This window comes from Orbicella faveolata, unplaced genomic scaffold (genome assembly GCF_042242905.1).
Source record: "Orbicella faveolata isolate gen_17 unplaced genomic scaffold, um_ofav_v1 contig_1, whole genome shotgun sequence".
Lineage (NCBI taxonomy): Eukaryota > Metazoa > Cnidaria > Anthozoa > Scleractinia > Merulinidae > Orbicella > Orbicella faveolata.
The window spans coordinates 27367639-27388165 of record NW_028301536.1 but is presented as its reverse complement, the minus strand read 5'-3'; the positions used below and the strand labels follow the sequence as shown (position 1 = coordinate 27388165).

The following is a 20527-nucleotide window of genomic DNA, read 5'->3' as shown; positions in this document are numbered from 1 at the left end:
ACCGTAGTAAAATTAAAACAAGTGTGTTCAGTAAACCTTTGTACATTTCATAGCCGTCCACTGCAAAATGACCGCGAACACGAACGATGAGTCCAGCTGCTAATTTTTCGTATTTCCATTTAGAATTGAACGCTGTCATTGCATATGTGTAGCCTTAGCGAGGTTTTAGAACCATAGCCATTCTGGACAAATTCAATTTTACAAGGAGTTGTCCTCGTATTCTGTTTCCATAGCTTTCAGTTCTCGAAGATCTCGCCACTTAATTGACCTCAAATCTAAATGTTGCAGAAACAATGATATCTGATGGAATAACATTGAAAGTTGTGATGTTTTAGGCGGCGAGGTACCGGAAGTTGTTTTTGCTCGTAGGCATTTTTAGACGGTAGACGTTGTCGACGAATTTGAACTACTACCCTTTTCGCTACAACATGTAATATTAGATGGCAGACAAAACCTTAAACGAACGTCATCAATCAAGGCTTAATCTGGCTACTGTAACTCAAGATACACAAGGCGAACGCGTATTTTAATATATAACTGTATGTATAGCATAAATTACAAAGCCGTTACAGAACACAAGCGTGCATCTAAAGAATGTTTGGCCAACTAGCATATTATAGCCTTAAATTGAGGTATGTCCGCCATTTTGAATAATCAAATCCAGCCGGTGTCAGGAGTTCGTTTGTCCGGTTTAGCTATGACGTCAGTGTTTTTTCATTGGCTCACAGCCAAGCCTTTTGTTCTTTCGCTTTATAAGTGCGACACCACCTGGATAGTTGGACGGTCAGTTCACTCCACTGCAGTATACCCATCTCTCTCAATCTCTCTTAAAACAATACCTCCTAAATATATAATCAAGGGTTCTTCCTAAACCACACCTCTTAATATCCCCTCAAGATATCCCCCAAAGTCTGCATTTCATTATTCCCCTACGTATACCTACGCATCCTACATCTCATTAGTCCTCCGCATATACCTACACAACCTTCATCTCATTAACTCCCTAAATATACCTACACAGCCTACATTTCATTAATCCGCTGCATATACCTGCACAGACTAAAGCTAGATCTCATTAATCCCCCACATATACCTCATCAGCCAACAAACAAGTTTCCGGATTTTTTTACATACCTTTTTCACACTTATTTATAAATTACAAACTCATGGCGAACACCGCAGCAGACCTCAGAACTTCAGCAGTTTTCTTAATCCTAAATTCTAGTGAAATAGCATGCCGGTCCCGATTTGCCTTTGCTTGACGAAAATTTCAATATGCTAACAATTTCATTACCTAATCAATGCAGGGTCCGATGGTGTAATGGTTAGCACTCTGGACTCTGAATCCAGCGATCCGAGTTCAAATTTCGGTGGGACCTAATTAGATGAGATAACTTTGAATCCTTTTGATATGTTATAGTTTCAGTCTTCTGTTTTTGTTTTTCTTAAAAAGTTTGTAGTGGTATTAACGACGCAATAACTGGGTGAGTTTTAACTATGAAATAAGTAAATGAATAAATAAACAAACTAAATAAAGCTGCACAATAACTAATGGTATTAAAAAGTAAGAAACTGTAAGCAAAGAGGTCATCTGCTTTTGTGACGAGCTCAGCTGTGTATCGTCCAGGATATTCAGTAGATCAGAAAAATTGTGCACAACGTAGCTGTGGCGTATTAGCAGTTTTTTGATTGAATTAACTGTTGAGCCACAATAACGTTACAGAAAGTGAAGAATGATCATCGCAGTTAATTTTCCAATTTAAGCAATTGGAAAGAAGAAGCCTGAAGAAGCCTGAAAAAATCAGGGCTTCAATTAAATCTATTTTTCACTTTAAGATAATAGAAGAACTGATCAATGGCAAAAATTAGAAGAGTCAATCATTCGTTGCACTGCATCTGATAAAAATACTTCTGTCCTTACATCAGAAAATGGAAAACAAAACGATAATGCACCCAGAAGAACAAGTTTCGCTGCTCTATGTTCTTTACCCAGTTGTTTTCAACAACTTAAAGAGTCAAATTTTTCTGCTTTTGCATGCTTAGACACGCACACAAAAAATACTTGCGTCGGCCGGGAATCGAACCCAGGTCAACTGCTTGGAAGGCAGCTATGCTCACCACTATACCACCGACGCGATGTTTGCACACAATGAGGGAAGCAAGTAAATAATTTTTTTATTATTATTAGTACTTAAATTTTATATTTTTCTCATCAAAAGTCACTCTCGTTCCCAGGGTTTTCAATCTTCGCTTTTGCGGTAAAAAGTTGTACTAACGTAACTCTAGTCTTAAGAACATCCGTGGAGAACATGCATGTATTATAAATTTCAGCAAGCACTGGTTTCATTGAATTGAAGTCGTTTTGAAGATGGAAATTTGATACATGGTTTTTTTTTCTGTTAAAAACTAGTATCTTTAGTTCTCTCTTGGTTCCTGCAAGAAAAATTGTTGAGACTTGCGCTAAAATATAAAAAAGTATTAGAAGGTCCAACCAAGATATGAACTCGGAATGCAGGATTCAGAGTCCAGATTGCTATAAGGATCCATGGGAACCTGTTCACATTAAAAATGCAAAAACAAGAAGTATAAAAACAAAACACCTTTGTTTTAACCTTAGGGAACTCATGAATATAGGTGATTGCTTAAAAAAAAACAATGAGTAATAAGAAATAGCAATAACGGAATAACTAGCTCTTTAAAGTGACAGGCGAATGCATAATTAATTAAACATAGATGGTTATTAAATAATTGTTCTAGAGCGTTGAAACTAATTGCCGAAACCATATATGAATTTCTGGTGGACAATAAAGGCAAGAGGAAAAAGATTCCATTCAATGAAGGTCAGAATAAATCTGCCAACAGGTTATTATTCAGTTTAACTTCTCATCATGTCAAACTCCTTGTTCTTTCTACTATTTTCTTCTGAATATCCCTCCTTAATAGGCCATATTCGTATTCTCGGTATTGGACTGGAACTAGCTTGCAACTGAGGCTAATGTGGGGAGCCTTTTCAAATGCAAATGAAATAAATCGCTTTTTAGTGATATTCCCCCGCATGAGCCTCCATTGCAAGCTAGTTCCAGTCCAATACCGAGAATACGAATATGGCCTATTTCTAGGACTTCTAAATGAAACTATAATATATCGAAAAGAAAAAAATGTCCTACGTAACCAGGTCCCACCGAGATTTGAACTCGGATCGCTGGATTCAGAGTCCAGAGTGCTAACCATTATACCATGGGACCCTCTACAGATTGAGAATTAAATTTGTTTAAAAAATCGGAAATTACGTCAAGTGAGTATTCTTTGATCTGAATTAAAAGTAGCTTCATTTCAGTCTCAGTGTTAAAAACGCAAACCGGGACCGGCATGCTGTTTCAATCAAATTTGGTTTCGTTTTTAACCACTCCCTTGCCTTTTTAAGCTTGATTATTACTTTATACTTTTTGTTTGTCTGCTGTTGCGAACAGTTACTGTAAAAGTGTATTTGTTTTGACCGGACCTTCACCGTATAAGTAAACCTGTATTTAGTTTCATGAATAATCCTATACACGGTCCCGTGGTGTAATGGTTAGCCCTCTGAACTCTGAATCCAGCGATCCAAGTTCAAATCTCGGTGGGACCTCACGTTTCATTTTCAGAGTAAATATTTACTTTAATTTTAGGCCATTATGGTCGTGTTGTATAAAGCGCGAAATTTTCTGCCTTATAATTATGACCGTAGCATAGGAGAGTATAAAAAATATTAATCTTAAATAGCAAGGAAAAAATTCTTTTTCTATCAGGTGTTATCAAACACAGCTATTTTTAGTTCAACCAAAACCGGAAGAGACTTCTTATGATTTAAATTAATTTAATTTTACTCAAAAAAGTTGCGTCGGCCATAAACAGCAGTTGTCACTAAATAATCAACTTGAGAATATCTGCCAAGTTTGGTGGTTAATCGATGGTAATATTGATGAGGTTATAAAGAATTTAATGTACCAGCCTCGTTTTCATGTTGGCTCATATACGTCCGATTTTCAACCGTCCTTAAAACCCGTCCCAGCAAGTTGCAGAGTTGCCACCAAAACTTTTCATGTTTATTAGACCCTAATGAACACTTTTAGACTGGTGGCTTGCTTTCAGCACGAAATTCCCACGGGACTTAATTTTACGACATTTGCTTCCAGACTATCTTGTTTGATTTTCATTTTTCTTGTGTCGTGTATCTTATCAGACTTCTTCGAGAGGTCGTGTTACTCGGGGAAGAAGGGGCGAGAGAATAGAAAATTCATAACGAAAGGAACTAGGACAACTTGGTCGGATCAGGGAGGTAGCCTTATTAATGGGGGATTTCAGATAAGAGCTGATTTACCATGCAAACATTTGTTCTGCCCAGATTTCATTAAAAATCAATATTTTTTTTCAGTTTTTTTTCCCTCATCCAAGCGTCGGTGGTATAGTGGTGAGCATAGCTGCCTTCCAAGCAATTGACCCGGGTTCGATTCCCGCCCGACGCAAGTCCAATTTTAGCAGCTTATTTGAATAAGGACAATGATTGATTTTTGTTATATGCTTTTCACTTCTAGAGGCATTCTGGACTTTTTTAAATAACTCTCTGGTTTCTGTCAGTAAGCAGTTTAACACGTGTTCCTCTTCACAAAGTCTCATTCACATGGACACTAGCATGGGCCTTATTTATGGCACTAATAATCAGGTCACTAAGCTAGGTCCTTTCGTTTACAATCCTTTATCAGTGTTAGCTACTATTCTTCTCTTGGAACAGTATGCGCACGACTAAACTAAATGATTGGAGTTGTTTCAGTTAAGCTTATTTTTTTTGCATCGCTTCTCATAGCGTTCTAACACGAATACCGTTCTCACTATCTATTCTGTTGTAATAAGAGAAAATGATCTGTGTAGTTTGTTGTAGTTGGTGAGTAGCCCAGCAGTGTGCTGTTGTTAACACGATGGTGGCAACTTCTTTGCGTTTTCAAAGTGTCTGTCAAGCAGATTGAGCGTAAAGTTTTGAACGACTACAAAATTTGTACTAAAACAATTAAATTATTCATTCTCGATTTCTATGCGTGGTGGATGACTAGGAATGCGCCCCCGTCAACTATCACGTGATAGAAATCGAGAGCGAGTAATCTAATCAGAAAACAAGAGTTAGAATTATCCTGCAAAACATTCGACAAAGAACTCCGACAATAAAAGACAGAAACAAAAATCAAATGCGGGGGCGGATCCAGGATTTTTCTTAGGAGGGGTGCACCCCTAAGGAACGGCGTAACTGACTGGTGAGGTAAACAAATTTTAAAAGCGAATACGAAGAAGAAGGCTTCATCTCAGGGGGTAGTTTGCGCAGCCCTAGCACCCTCCCCCTACATCCGCCCCTGAAATGACGGAAACGAAGTTTATTCCGCTATATTTAGAAAAAAAATCCTTGCAAGGTCCCACCGAGATTTGAACTCGGATCGCTGGATTCAGAGTCCAGAGTGCTAACAATTACACCATGGGACCGTCTACACAGAGAGGACGGAAAACTAGAAATTATAAGCAAAGTAAAATCAGTGTTTTATTATTTATAACCATAAAAATGTGTTGTAAATACTCCATTTTTAAACTTATAATACTTAGATCGTGCACAGGTAATTCTTTTCAAAGAAAATAAATTAATTTTTTTAACGCTTATTTATAAACTACAAATTCCCCCCCCCCCCTTCCTTCCCCCCGAATAATACGACCTCTCGAAGAAGCATGATAAGATACATGAGCCAAGAAAAATGAAACTCAAACAAGAATTGTAACAACAGTTAACAAAATGTATTTCAGTTGCGTCAACTGTTATGCGAACAACAGGAAAAATCTATGGGAATTAAATTATTTAATTCGATTATACCTATTAAAAGAGATCGTGTGTTTGGTTCATAGTTAGAACTCACCCAGTTATCACGTCGTTAATGCCAGTACAATTTTTTTTAAGGAAAACTAAAAAAAAAACTGAAATTCTAGGTAATATATCGAAAAGTAAAAATTATCTCTTAACCAGGTCCCACCGAGATTTGAACTCGGATCGCTGGATTCAAAGTCCAGAGTGCTAACCATTACACCATGGGACCCTGCACAGTTTGTGAGATTAAATTTGTTAAAATATAGGAATTTACGTCAAGCAAAGGCAAATCGGGACCGCCACGCCATTTCAATAGAATTTATTTTGAAGAAAACTGCTGAGGTTCTGAGGTCTGCTGCGGTGTTCGCCATGAATTTGTAGTTTATAAATAAGCGTTAAAAAAATCAATTTATTTTCTGTCAAATTATTTAAACTAAACGCCGTCTTAAGGTGTTGAACTTGGTAGAAAAGAGTGATGTTGAGGTGTCAGCACTTTCCTCTTACTGTGTTATTACAAAGGAGCTACCCTCTTCAGTAGTAAAGTCTCTCTATGAAAAAAAATAGAAACACTGTCAGCAGGTTGTTAACAAAATACCGGTTCTAGTATAAATTGTTGTTCATTGAATTTTGCTCTTAATAAAGGACAAGATAGGAACGTATTTTTCAGTTTAGCTTCATTTAATCATGTAAAATTTATTTTGCTATAAAAAGGTGTAATTTCAAGTTGAATTACTTGGCAAATTTCTTCATTTATCGCGTGCAAGGTTCCATGGTGTATTGGTTAGCACTCTGGACTTTGAATCCAGCGATCCGAGTTCAAATCTTGGTGGGACCTGATGGGCATACAACTGTGATTCAAATAGTCCGTGTACATTTTGGTGTCCCAAACGCAAGACTTCATATTATTTTTATTAATACGTAGAGCCATTTTCAACTGAGTGTCGTAACTTGACCAAAACCAAACCAATTACTTAACAATTAGACCACTAATCCAATCTCAAACCGTAGTAAAACAAAAACTAAAACCAAAGTAATTGCCTGATTACTTTCGACACTCCAATGAAAACCGCTCTTAAGTCACTTAGTGTCAATTGGTACGAAGACGAACAGAAATGATTTTAACTGCCTCGATTTTAACAAGGCCAGTGAAAAAGTTCATTTCCATGGAGTCTTCCATATTTATAAAAACAACATAGCAATCTATATATCAAGGGATGAAAAACCGTAATATGCTAGGGATACAATGTATGATACATTTTTTTTCCTCATGAATTAAGATCCTATGATATAATGCTCAACACTCTGAACACTGAATCCAGCAATTCCCAGTTCCCAAATCTCGGCGCTTTCTTGATACCAATACTTCTAATTTATAAATCTTAAAATTAGTTTTAGTAATCGACCTGCTGTCAGTACAGGAAACAGGACTACAATCTCACGTTCGTGTTCAGCACCGAAGGTTTGACGGAAATAACACTGCTTAGGTAATATTTTTCAATCTAATTTAAAATACTCAGAAACATTGATTTCCGCGGGAGTGTTTACTCGTTTGCGTTCTCTATGTACCGAATGTAAAATCAAGTCATAAGCTACAGCTTTACTTTCTCTCGACAGGACTCCAATTCTGACACAAACTTAACTACAAAGGTAGGATTAAAATTCTTATTTTAATGTTGAATATTAACTGTACCAGGAGCTATGAGCGTCCGTTAACGTTTGTTTGTTTGCAAAAAAATAAAAATTGGGTGACATGAAAAAAGCCCAACATCTCAGGATTCAGTTTTCAAAGTTGCTCCCTCAGTGAGACCAAAGAAAACAAAATACTGCGTCGGCCGGGAATCGAACCCGGGTCAACTGCTTGGAAGGCAGCTATGCTCACCACTATACCACCGACGCTTTGATGTAGGAATGAACTGAAAAAATAATATCGATTCTCATTCAAATCTGGAAATAGCAAATGTTCACATGGTACATCAGCTCTTATCTGAAATCCCCTTTCAATCAGACTACGGTACCTCCCTGATCCGACTAACGACCCCCTGGTTGTCCTAGTTTCTTTCGTTATGAAATTTCCATTCTCCCCCCCCCCCCCCCCCCCCTAAATAATACGACCTGTCGAAGAAGCGTGATAAGATACATGAGCCAAGAAAAATGAAAATCAAACAAGAATTGTAACAACTGTTAACAAAATGTATTTCATTTGCGTCAACTGTTATGCGAACAACAGGAGGAATCTATGGGAATTAAATTATCAATTCAATTACACCTATGAAAAGAGATCTGTGTTGGTTCTTAGTTAGAACTCAACCAGTAATCACGTCGTTAATGCCACTTACAATTTTTTTTTTAAGGAAAACTAAAAAAACTAAAACTATAATATATCCATGTACCTAGGTCCCACCGAGATTTGAACTCGGGTCGCTGGATTCAGAGTGCGGAGTGCTAACCATTACACCATGGGATCCTGCACAGTTTGTGAAATTAAATTTGTTAAAATATCGGAATTTACGTCAAGCAAAGGCAAATCGGGACCGGCATGCTATTTCAATAGAATTTAGTTTTAAGAAAACTGCTGAGGTTCTGAGGTCTGCTGCGGTGTTCGCCATGAATTTGTAGTTTATAAATAAGCATTAAAAAATGAATATATTTTCTGTCAAATTATTTCAAGTTAACTGCTGTCATTGCCGTCTTAAGGTGTTCAACTTGGTAGAAACGAGTGATGTTGAGGTGTCAGCGATTTCCTCTCACTGAGCTCTTACAAAGTGCTACCCTCTTCAATAGTCAACTTTCGTTATAAATAAATTATAAACACTTTCAGAGCTTCTTACCAAAATACTGGTTCTGATGTAAATTGTTGTACATTGAATATTGCTCTTTATAAGGGACAAGATAAGAACATATTCTTCAGTTTAGGCTAATTGAATGATATAAATTATCTTTTCCTATAAAAAGGTGTACTTTCAAATTAAATTACCTGGCAAATTTCTTCAGTTATTCTGTGCAAGGTCCCATGGTGTAATGGTTAGCACTCTGGACTTTGAATCCAGCGATCCGAGTTCAAATCTCGGTGGGACCTGATGGGCATACAACTGTGATTCAAACAGTCCGTGTACATGTTGGTGTCCCAAACGCAGGACTTTTTATTAATTTATTTACTTTTTTATTAATACGTAGAGCCATTTTCAATTGAGTGTCGTAACTTGACCAAAAACAAACCAGTTACTTAACAATCAGATCAGTAATCCAATCTCAAACCGTAGTAAAACTAAAACAAGTGTGTTAAGGAAATGTTTGTACATTTCATAGCCGTCCACTGCAAAATGACCGCGAACACGAACGATGAGTCGAACTGCTAATTTTTCGTATTTCCATTTAGAATTAAACGCGGTCATTGCATATGTGTAGCCTTAGCGAGGTTTTAGAGCCATAGCCATCCTGGACAAATTCAATTTCACAAGGAGTTGTCATCGGCGTCGCCGTCGTCATTGTTAAGATCCCTATATTTGCATCTCGGATGCTGGAAGGACGATACACTTGTTTAACGTGGGGTCTGTCATCCTAAGTGGCTGCTTTGTGCTTTGCTCATGTTTTATCCCAAGACCAATCGAACGCAGATGAGAGTATCGGATAAAAACCCTAAAGACTCACATAAATTCCAGCTCTTTGCCAAGGTTATTTTTAATTCAGCGATTGAGTTGTCGAGCGTTTCGGTAAGGAAGTTTTTCCCTTAAGCTGAAACAATCTCATTTACGTTACTTTGCCGATGCAATACGTTTTCATGTTACCCATTACTACACGGCAATCGTTTGCATCTTCTTCTTCAGTATAGCTTTGAATACTTAAAGGCCATCGTCATCAACAACGTCCTTCAACTTGGCGAGTTGATACTCGGGGTTTTCCCGCTCCAAACCAAGTAATCATTACAGTATTTCTCTTTCCATAGCTTTCAGTTCTCGAAGATCACGCCACTCAATTGACCTCAAATCTAAATGTTGGAGAGACAATGATATCTGGTGGAATAACATTGAAAATTGTGATGCTTTAGGCGGCGAGGCACCGAAAGTTGTTTTTGCTCGTAGGCATTTGTAGACGGTAGACGTTCTCGACGAATTTGAAGTACTGCCCTTTTCGCTGCAACACGTAATATTAAATGGCAGAGAGAACCTTAAACTAACGTCATCAATGAAGGCTTAGTCTAGCTTCTGTGATTGAAGATACACAATACGAACGCGTATTTTACAGAACACAAGCGTGCATTTAAGAATGTTTGGCCAATTAGCATATTATAGTCTTAAATTGAGATATGTCCGCCATTTTGAATAATCAAATCCAACCGGTGTCAGGAGCTCGTTTGTCCGGTCTCGCTAGACGTCAGTGTTTTCTCATTGGCTCACAGCCAAACCTTTTGTTCTTTCGCTTTATAAGTGCGACACCACTCGGATGGTTGGGCGGTCAGTTAAATCCACTGCAATATATATACACCTCTCTTAATCTCTCTTAAAACAATACCTCCTGGATATACAATCAAGTATTCTTCCTCGACCAAACCCCTTAATATCCCCTCAATTTATCCCCTCAAAGTCTGTATTTCATTATTCCCCTACTTATACCTACACATCCTACATCTCATTAATCCCCCACATTTACCTATACAGCCCACATCTCATTAATTCCCCACATACACCTACAGAGCCCACATCTCATTAATCCCCCAAATATACCTACATACCCTACAACTCATTAATCCCCTACATATACCTACACAGCCCACATCTTATTAAATCCCCCGTATATACCTACACAGACTGTAGCTAGATCTCATTAATTCCCCACATATACCTACAGAGCCTACATCTCATTAGTCGTCCTCATATACCTACACAACCTACATCCCATTAACCCCCTAAATATACCTACACAGCCTACATCTCATTAACCCCCTACATATACCTACATAGCCTACATCTCATTAATCCGCTACGTATACCTACATAGCCTACATTTCATTGATCCCCTACATACACCTACATGGCCTACATCTCATTAATCCCCCACGTACATATACCTACACAGCCTACATCTCATTAACCCCCTACATATACCTACACAGCCTACATCTCATTAATCCGCTACATATACCTACACAGCCTACATCTCATTAATCCGCTACGTATACCTACATAGTCTACATTTCATTGATCCCCTACATATACCTACATGGCCTACATCTCATTAATCCCCCACGTACATATACCTACACAGCCTACATCTCATTAATCCCCCACGTACATATACCTACACAGCCTACATCCCATTAACCCCCTACATATACCTACACAGCCTACATCTCATTAATCCGCTACATATACCTACACAGCCTACATCTCATTAATCCGCTACGTATACCTACATAGTCTACATTTCATTGATCCCCTACATATACCTACATGGCCTACATCTCATTAATCCCCCACGTACATATACCTACACAGCCTACATCTCATTAACCCCCCACGTACATATACCTACACAGCCTACATCCCATTAACCCCCTACATATACCTACACAGCCTACATCTCATTAATCCGCTACATATACCTACATAGCCTACATTTCATTGATCCCCTACATATACCTACATGGCCTACATCTCATTAATCCCCCACGTACATATACCTACACAGCCTACAGCTCATTAATCTCCCACGTATACCTGCAAAGCGTACAGCTAATTAATCCCTTACATTTACCTACACAGCTTACATCTCATTAATCTCTTACATATACCGACAGAGCCTACATCTCATTGAACCCCCCAAATATACCTACACAGCCTACATCTCAATAATCCCCCACATATGCCTACAGAGTTCACATCTTATTAATAATAATAATAATAATAATAATAATAATAATAATGGCATTTCGGGCAGTATATCCACAGGGTGGCTCTTCGCTTGCCCGATGCTAACTAAATTTACAATTTACAAAAAGATTAAAAGATATCTAAGAATTTATATCTATATGTAAACGAGATAAAATTGTGTTTTAAGATATGCTAAAATAAATAAATGAATAAATAAATAATTAAAATTATGCCAGGTGTTCTAAAGCTCTCTTAAAAATAATGTTTTTGGTGTCTTTACAAAATTTAATATAGTCTTGGCAGCACCTCACGTTGCTGGGCAATGTGTTAAATAAACTTGCAGTCTGGTCCTGTAGAGTATTATTAATTAAAGATCTCTCTAACTGAATGCTGTTACTAGATCTTAAGCATCTTTCGTGTTGAAATACATTAAGTTTCAGATAACTTGGCCAATATGGGTTGTGAAGGGCTTTGTGAGTTGCCTTAAGTAGGTTCCATTCGCGTTGTTCCTTTACGGGAAGCCATTTGAGTTTCGTAAGGATGTCTTCGGATGACACAAATCTACCAAGCACAAAACTAGCTGTAGCCTTTTGTACTCTCTGGAGACGTTTCATTAAATAATCTGGGAGTGAGTGGTATACTATGTCATTATAATATAGCTTGCTTAGAACCAGTGCCTGTGCCAAATTCTTTTTGATATGGAAAGGCAGGATGTTCTTTAACTTCCTTAGGGTTGTTAGAGTAGCATAACAGGACGCTGCTACTTGTCTGACATTTCCTTCTCAGTTCAGATGCTCATGGATGTGAGACCCCAATAATTTAGTGGTGGTCACTCGTTCCAAGGGGATGCTGTTGATTGTGATGTCGAACTTTTCAGTGTTTAAATGATGGACCTTTGATAACTGCGGAGTAGATAATAACATCAGCTTAGTCTTGGAAGGATTAATGACTAAGTTTGCTTCACGTGACCACGCTTCCAATTTGCCTATACTTGCAGAAAGTTCAGTTAGAGTTGATTGAAGATCTGCTGGTTTGCACTGTGTGTACAATGTGGTATCATCAGCATATTGATGACATTTAACTCCGCGTACATATGACTGAAGGTCAGCCACGTAGAGATTGAAAATGAGTGGCCCCATGATAGAACCTTGAGGTACGCCGAAACTCACCCTACAAAGCTCTGACGTTTTGTCGTCGACTTGCACAAAGTGTTTCCTTCCTGTAAGATATTGGATCGTCCATTTAAGATATTCCTTGGAAAAGCCCAACAGGCTGAGCTTTTCAAGAACAGTCTTGTACTTGATGGTATCAAACGCCTTAGAGAAATCGGCTAGTACCATGAGGGTAACTTCTCCTCGCTTCATGGCGCGAATAATGTCATCTCTGATCCCTAATAGAACAGTAGTCGTTGAGTGTCCTTTCCTGAAGCCTGAGATATTCTCTTTTAACAGGCAGTGAGAATCAATGTAATCGATGACTTGGTGGTGTACGAGTCTTTCAAAAACTTTTGAAAGGACCGGAAGTATTGATATCGGTCTCATGTCTGATACACTGAAGGTAGAGCCACTGGTCTTAGGGATTGGGGTTATCCTCGCAACTTTCCAAGCGTCGGGAAATGTTGATGTGGCAATACAGGAATTTATCACGTCTGTCAAAGGTCCTGCAATCAGGTCGGCTACAGGCTTTAGGAACTTAGCTGGTATTTGGTCAGGTCCTGTCGATGTATCGGAACGAATTAATTTGATTTCCTTGAGGACCTCTTCATATTTAACGTGGCGCAAAGTGAATGATCTTTCCCCCATCAGGCATGGCTGCAAGCTATCAACAAAGTTCAGTAGGTCTTCTTTTGCGTCAACACCTGCATTTCCGGTGGTGCGTTGGGCAACTTCTGCAAAATGCTTGTTAAGCTCATTGACATCCAGACGTAAAGGCTGTGGACATGGGTTCAAAATACGGTGTATAATACGCCAGACCTCTTTCGGTTTCGTTGATGATAATGCCGTATTGATGAACGATCGTTTCGCCTCTTTGATCGTTGTTTTCAGACGATTACGGACGTCGCGAAAAGCTTGCCAGGCATCGGGTGTTTTTAACGAGTGTGCCTTGTGTCTTAGTACATTTCTCTGATTTTGAAGACCTACAATTTCCTCATCATGTAACCAGGGAGCTGGTGGCCGTGTGACCTTTGTGCGTGTCAGTGGAGCGTGTCGCTCAATACAGTCAGAGATGAGTGTAGTAAACATCTCTAGCTTTTCTTCAGGATCATCTGTTGCCTGAATGACACTAAATGGAAGGGATGTAAAGTCGCGAATGAACTCTTCTTCCTTGAACCCACGCTCTTTTCGAATCATTTTAAACCTTGGAACAAAGCGCTCAGCACGAATGTTGAGGCACGCGTAAGGTGCATCATGGTCGCTCACATTTGAGCATGGAAGAACATCAACATGTGTAACACGCTTAGGATCATTTGAGATTATGTGATCAATCAAGGTCTCACTGTGAGGTGTAACTCTTGTTGGCTTTTGCACGTGCTGTGTTAGGTTAAACGTGTTCAATAAATCTGTATACTGTTTTGTCAACGGCGCATTTGGCTTCAGCACGTCAATATTTAAATCCCCAGTAACAAGCAATAAACCGTCCCACGAAGTTGACAGATCCGCCAACATGCTCTCCATTTGGGACATCCACTGTTGGGTATCTAGTATTCTTGTGGATCTGTATATGGTTCCCATTAATAAGTAACTATGTTTATTGCGTCCTTGAATTTCAAGCCACAAGTGTTCTAATTCAGGGTATCTTGATTCAATATCCTTACGCCTTTTGTACCTTACACTTTCTTTAATGTATGCACCAACGCCTCCACCTTTGATTTTATCTCTGTTCCTAAACTCATTAGCATAGCCAGGAATAGTTACATGGCTAAGTAGTTGTGGGTTGTCTTTGAGCCATGTTTCGCTAAGCATGACCACGTCAAAACCATATCTTTGAATGACGAGGAGTAGCTCGTCGAATGTTGATGTCATACACTGCGTGTTGATGTGCATAAAAGAAAGTTGTTTTTGTCTCGCAATGAGAGCATCGAAGTGGCGGTCGGAATTCCAATGCAAATCACTCGCAGCATCATCTGTCGTGTCCAGAGCGACTAGATCTTTTACTTTAAAGAAGGGAAGCTCAGATAATGTACAAGTACTACATGTCCAAATGCCAGGCTGGTTAACTTTGATGATTTTGTGGAAACTGGCGTTGCTGTTTACACAGCGAACATGAATTAAATCATAACACTTATCGCACTGAAGATGTTTATGGTTTCGCTGAACTGGCTTTGAGCACTTTGGCCATTTGGCAGTAAATCCGCTTTTTGGTTTTAGGTTGCTCGAAGACGTATCCAACGCGGGTCCAGGATGCGGATGAACGTCCCCACAAATTAGTATCGCTGAGGCAGTAACATTGAATGATGCGGTAGAGTTGTGATAGTAGAGTGGGCGACTCTTAAGCCATTTGCATTTCCTCGTGGTTGATGTCGGCGAATTTCGACTCCATTTGATAGGAGTTTCGATGAAATACCGATTACTTTCGATTGAATTCACCTTTAGGTCCGACTTGTAGGTAGAAATTTCAATATTCAGAGCCAAAAGAAGCAATAAAACGAAATTAACTTCGGAGACTAGGAAGACGCGTCTTTCCATGACCACACCTTCACACCACCAGTATTAACCCTCCACATATACCTACACAGCCTAAATCTCATAAATCTCCCACATATACCTGCACAGGGTACAGCTAATTAATCTCTTACATTTACCTACACAGCCTACATCTCATTAATCCCTTACATATACCTACACAGCCTACATGTCATTGAACCCCTCAAATATACCTACACAGCGTACATCTCAATAATCCCCCACATATACCTACAGAGTTCACATCTTATTATCCCTCCACATATACCTACACAGCCTAAATCTCATGAATCCCCCACATATACCTGCACAGCTTTCATCGTATTAATTCCCAACATATACCTACACAGCCCACATCTCATAAATCCCTCACATTTACCTTCTCAGTTTACATTTCATTAAATCGTTTCTAGAGTCGTTACTCATTGTATTCAGTGGTTATCAACTCATGTAGAACCAAGTAGTCTTAAGATATCTTGGAACAAGTAAATTGACTATCGTTATTCACTGATGCATGATCCGTTTACTTGACGTGCGTTCAGCCGTTCGAACGGATACCATAAGGAACGTTTTCGCGTGAGAGGTCACATATTTGCCGATGTATTTTTGTGGTTGAATCGGCAGAGTTTTTCTTTTTAACGACGCTTTTAGGGTCGAGAAAGTAAGATTGGCGATGTACTTACTTCTTTTTACGTTACGCGTGATTGGTGAAAAAGTTCTTCGTGATACGTGATTTAATAGAAAAATTCAGCGTGATGCGTCATTGGTACCCCACCTTTGCCACCTTCGTAATAATTTTCAATCTGACTTTAAATCAACCATTCCTTTCATTTATTTGTAGCACAAACAAGTTTCCGGATTTTTTTACATATGATTTCCACACTTATTTAGAAATTACAAATTCATGGCGAAAACCGCAACAGACCTCAGAAACTCAGCAGTTTTCTTAAAACTAAATTCTATTGAAATAGCATGCCTGTCCCGATTTGCCTTTGCTTGACGTAAATTTCAATATGCTAACAATTTACTCTAATAAACTGTGAAGGGTCCCATGGTGTAACGGTTAGCACTCTGGACTCTGAATCCAGCGATCCGAGTTCAAATCTCGGTGGGACCTGGTTATGTGAGATAATTTTTAATCTGTTTGATATGTGAAACTCTCAGTTTTTTGCTTTTGTTTTTCTTAAAAAAATTGTGGCGGCATTAACGACGTAATAACTGGGTGAGTTTTAACTATGAAACAAACACTGATATCTTTTAATACTTTATAATTCAATTCCCATAGATAGCGGCAACTTCTTTGCATTTTCGAAGTGTCTGTGAAGCGGATAAAGCGTAAAGTTTTGAACAGCTAGTAGATTTATATTAAAACAATTAGATTATTCGCTCTCGATTTCTATGCGTGATAGGAATCTCGAGCTCAAAATCTAATTAGAAAAGAAGATAGTTACCCTGCAAAGTATTCGATAAAGAACTCTCAAACGAAAAGAGAGAGATAAAAAACAGATGACGGAAACGAAGTTTATTCTGCTATATTCACAAAACAAAAAAAGAATCCCTAAAATGTCCCACGGAGATTTGAACTCGCATCGCTGGATTCAGAGTCCAGAGTGCTAACCATTACACTATGGGACCGCGTACCTAGATAGGACGGAAAAACAAGAAATCATAAGCAAAGTAAAATCAGTGTTTCAATTTTTATAAACATAAAAATGTGTCGTAGATGCTCCATCTGATTTGCAAAGTTATGAAACTCAGGACGTGTTAAGGTCTTCTAGAAAATTCAAGTTATATTGAAAAAAATAATAAATAAATAAATAAATAAGTAAACAAAATAAATAAAGCTGCACAATAACTGATGGTATTAAAAAGCAAGAAACTGTTAGCAGAGAGGTCATTTACTTCTGTGACGAGCTCAGCTGTGTATTGTCCAGGATATTCATTAGATCAGAAAATTTGTGCACAACGTAATTATGGCGTATTAGCAGTTTTTTGAGTAAATTAACTGTTGAGCTATCATAGGGTTACAATTAAATCTATTTTTCATTTTGAGATAATAGAAGAACTGATTAATGGCAAAGATAAGAAGAGTCAATCATTCGTTGCACTGCCGGGGTCTGATGGAAATAATCCTATCCTTATATCAGAAACTGGCGAACAAAACGATAAATACACCCAGAAAAACAAGTATTGCTGTTCTATGTTCTCTACACAGTTGTTTTCAACAACTTTAAGAAGTCAGTTTTTTTTTCTGCTTTTGCATGCTTAGACACACACAAAAAAATACTTGCGTCGGCCGGGAATCGAACCCGGGTCAACTGCTTGGAAGGCAGCTATGCTCACCACTATACCACCGACGCGATGTTAGCAAACTACTACATAAATTTTATATTTTTATCATCAAAAGTCACTCTCGTTCCCAGGGTTTTCAATCTTCGCTTTTGCGGTAAAAAGTTGTACTAACGTTTCTCTAGGCTTAAGAATATCCGTGGAGAACATGCATGTATTATAAATTTCTGCAAGCACCGGTTTCATTGAATAGAAGTCGTTTTGAAGATGGAAATTTGATACATGTTTTTTTTTCTGTTAGTTAATGGCATCTTTAGTTTTCTCTTGGTTCCTGCAAGATTGTTGAGACTTTTGGGCTAAAATATAAAAAAATATTAGAAGTTCCAACCAAGATATGAACTCGGAAGTCAAGATTTAGAGTCCAGATTGCTATAAGGATCCATGGGAACCTGTTGACATTAAAAATGCAAAAACAAGAATTGTAGAAACAAAACACCTTTGTTTTAAACTTAGGGAACTCATGAATATAGGTGATTGCTTACAAAAAAACAATGAGTAATAAGAACTAGCAATAACGGAGTAACTAGCTCTTTAAAGTGGCAGGCAAATGCAAAATTCATTAAACATAGATGGTTATTAAATAATTGTTTTAGAGCGTTGAAACTAATTGCCTAAACCATACATGAATTTCTGGTGGACAATAAAGGCAAGAGGAAAAAGATTCCATTCAATGAAGGTCAGATTATCTGAAATTTTTAAAACTACCAACAGCTTATTATTCTGTTTAACTTCTTATCATGTCAAACTCCTTGTTCTTTCTACTATTTTCTTCTGAAAATCCCTCCTTAAATAGGCCATATTCGTATTCTCGGTATTGGACTGGAACTAGCTTGCAACTGAGGCTAATGTGGGGAGCCTTTTCAAATGCAAATGAAATAAATCGCTTTTTAATGATATTCCCCCGCATGAGCCTCCATTGCAAGCTAGTTCCAGTCCAATACCGAGAATACGAATATGGCCTATTTCTAGGACTTCTAAATGAAACTATAATATATCGAAAAGAAAAAAATGTCCGACGCAACCAGGTCCCACCGAGATTTGAACTCGGATCGCTGGATTCAGAGTCCAGAGTGCTAACCATTACACCATGGGACCCTCTACAGATTGAAAATTAAATTTGTTTAAAAGATCGGAAATTACGTCATTTCAGTCTCAGAGTTAAAAACGCAAACCGGGACCGGCATGCTGTTTCAATCGAGTTTGGTTTTGGTTTTTAACCACTCTCTTGCCTTTTTAAGCTTGATTATTACTTTATAATTGATGTTTGTCTGCCGTTGCGAACAGTTACTGTAAAAGTGTATTTGCTTTGACCGGACCTTCACCGTATAAGTAAACCTGTATTGAGTTTCATGAACCGTCCTATAAACCTGTCCCGTGGCGTAATGGTTAGCCCTCTGGACTCTGAACGCAGCGATCAGAGTTCAAATCTCGGTTGGACCTCACGTTTTATTTTTAGAGTATATATTTACTTTAATTATTATCTTTTTCTATCAGGTGTTATCGAATACAACTACTTTCAGTTCAACCAAAAACCGGAAGAGATTTCTTATGACGTAAACTAATTTAATGTTACTCAAAAAGTTGCGTCGGCCATAATCAGCAGCTGTCACTAAATAATCAACTTGAGAATATCTGCCAAGTTTGGTGGTTAATCGATGGTAATTGATGAGGTTATAAACAGTTTAATGTACCAGCGTCCTTTTAATGTTGGCTCATATTCGTCCGATTTTCAACCGTCCTTAAAACCCGTCCCAGCAAGTTGCAGAGTTACCACCAAAACTTTTCATGTTCACTAGACCCTAATGAACACTTTTAGACTGGTGGCTTGCTTTCAGCACGAAATTCCCACGGGACTTAATTTTACGACCTTTGATCCCAGACTATCTTGTTTGATTTTCATTTTTCTTGTGTCGTGTATCTTATCAGACTTCGTCGAGAGGTCGTGTTACTCGGGGGGGGAAAGGGGGAGAGAATAAAAAACTCATAACGAAAGGAACTAGGACAACTAGGGGGTCGTTGGTCGGATCAGGGAGGTAGCCTTATTAATGGGGGATTTCAGATAAGAGCTGATTTACCATGCGAACATTTGTTCTGCCCAGATTCCATTAAAAATCTATTATTTTTCAGTTTTTTTCCCACATCGAAGCGTCGGTGGTATAGTGGTGAGCATAGCTGCCTTCCAAGCAGTTGACCCGGGTTCGATTCCCGGCCGACGCAATAATTTTTCCTTTGTCTGATTGAGGGAACAACTATGAAAACTGAATCCTGAGATGTTGCACTTTTTTCATCTTACTCATTTTGTTTTGTTTTGGTTTGGTTTTTTTTTGTAAACAAACAAACGTTAACTGACACTCATAACTCCTGGTACAGTTAATGTACCACTATACGACCGACGCTTTGATGACGGATTCCAGTCAAAAAGGAAATTCATTTATAATGAAACCTGAATTGTCGGAGCAAATGCTCACATGGTAAATCAGCTCTTATCTGATCATTTCCTTTCGTAAGACTATCCCCTGATCCGACCAACGATCGCCTTGTTTCTTTTCTTATGAATTTACTGATAAGGTACATGACACAAAGCAACTGATGAAAATCAAACAAGAATTATTATAGAAGTTACTGAGAAGTTCACATGTCCTGGACTTGGACTATCTTGTGTTTTCAGTAAGCAGTTTCACACGTATTCTTCTTGACCAAGTTTCATTCACATGGACACTAGCATGGGCCTTATTTATAGTACTTATGATGTT

General features: G+C 38.3%; 13 non-coding genes across 13 annotated transcripts; 6 read left to right on the top strand and 7 right to left on the bottom strand.

Annotated features, from left to right (window-relative positions):
- The first annotated feature begins 1307 nt into the window (after window positions 1–1307).
- Window positions 1308–1379, top strand: Trnaq-cug (transfer RNA glutamine (anticodon CUG)). The gene has a single exon. It is a non-coding gene; the product is annotated as a tRNA-Gln (tRNA).
- A 684-nt stretch (window positions 1380–2063) lies between these two features.
- Trnag-ucc (transfer RNA glycine (anticodon UCC)) lies at window positions 2064–2135 on the bottom strand. Its single transcript has one exon. It is a non-coding gene; the product is annotated as a tRNA-Gly (tRNA).
- Window positions 2136–3173: 1038 nt separating this feature from the next.
- Window positions 3174–3245, bottom strand: Trnaq-cug (transfer RNA glutamine (anticodon CUG)). The gene has a single exon. It is a non-coding gene; the product is annotated as a tRNA-Gln (tRNA).
- Window positions 3246–4430: 1185 nt separating this feature from the next.
- On the top strand, window positions 4431–4502 carry Trnag-ucc (transfer RNA glycine (anticodon UCC)). Its single transcript has one exon. It is a non-coding gene; the product is annotated as a tRNA-Gly (tRNA).
- A 931-nt stretch (window positions 4503–5433) lies between these two features.
- Window positions 5434–5505, bottom strand: Trnaq-cug (transfer RNA glutamine (anticodon CUG)). The gene has a single exon. It is a non-coding gene; the product is annotated as a tRNA-Gln (tRNA).
- A 527-nt stretch (window positions 5506–6032) lies between these two features.
- On the bottom strand, window positions 6033–6104 carry Trnaq-uug (transfer RNA glutamine (anticodon UUG)). The gene has a single exon. It is a non-coding gene; the product is annotated as a tRNA-Gln (tRNA).
- A 534-nt stretch (window positions 6105–6638) lies between these two features.
- Trnaq-uug (transfer RNA glutamine (anticodon UUG)) lies at window positions 6639–6710 on the top strand. The gene has a single exon. It is a non-coding gene; the product is annotated as a tRNA-Gln (tRNA).
- A 989-nt stretch (window positions 6711–7699) lies between these two features.
- Trnag-ucc (transfer RNA glycine (anticodon UCC)) lies at window positions 7700–7771 on the bottom strand. The gene has a single exon. It is a non-coding gene; the product is annotated as a tRNA-Gly (tRNA).
- Window positions 7772–8879: 1108 nt separating this feature from the next.
- Trnaq-uug (transfer RNA glutamine (anticodon UUG)) lies at window positions 8880–8951 on the top strand. Its single transcript has one exon. It is a non-coding gene; the product is annotated as a tRNA-Gln (tRNA).
- Window positions 8952–16470: 7519 nt separating this feature from the next.
- Trnaq-cug (transfer RNA glutamine (anticodon CUG)) lies at window positions 16471–16542 on the top strand. The gene has a single exon. It is a non-coding gene; the product is annotated as a tRNA-Gln (tRNA).
- Window positions 16543–17713: 1171 nt separating this feature from the next.
- On the bottom strand, window positions 17714–17785 carry Trnag-ucc (transfer RNA glycine (anticodon UCC)). Its single transcript has one exon. It is a non-coding gene; the product is annotated as a tRNA-Gly (tRNA).
- A 1012-nt stretch (window positions 17786–18797) lies between these two features.
- Window positions 18798–18869, bottom strand: Trnaq-cug (transfer RNA glutamine (anticodon CUG)). The gene has a single exon. It is a non-coding gene; the product is annotated as a tRNA-Gln (tRNA).
- A 1050-nt stretch (window positions 18870–19919) lies between these two features.
- Window positions 19920–19991, top strand: Trnag-ucc (transfer RNA glycine (anticodon UCC)). The gene has a single exon. It is a non-coding gene; the product is annotated as a tRNA-Gly (tRNA).
- Window positions 19992–20527: the final 536 nt, after the last annotated feature.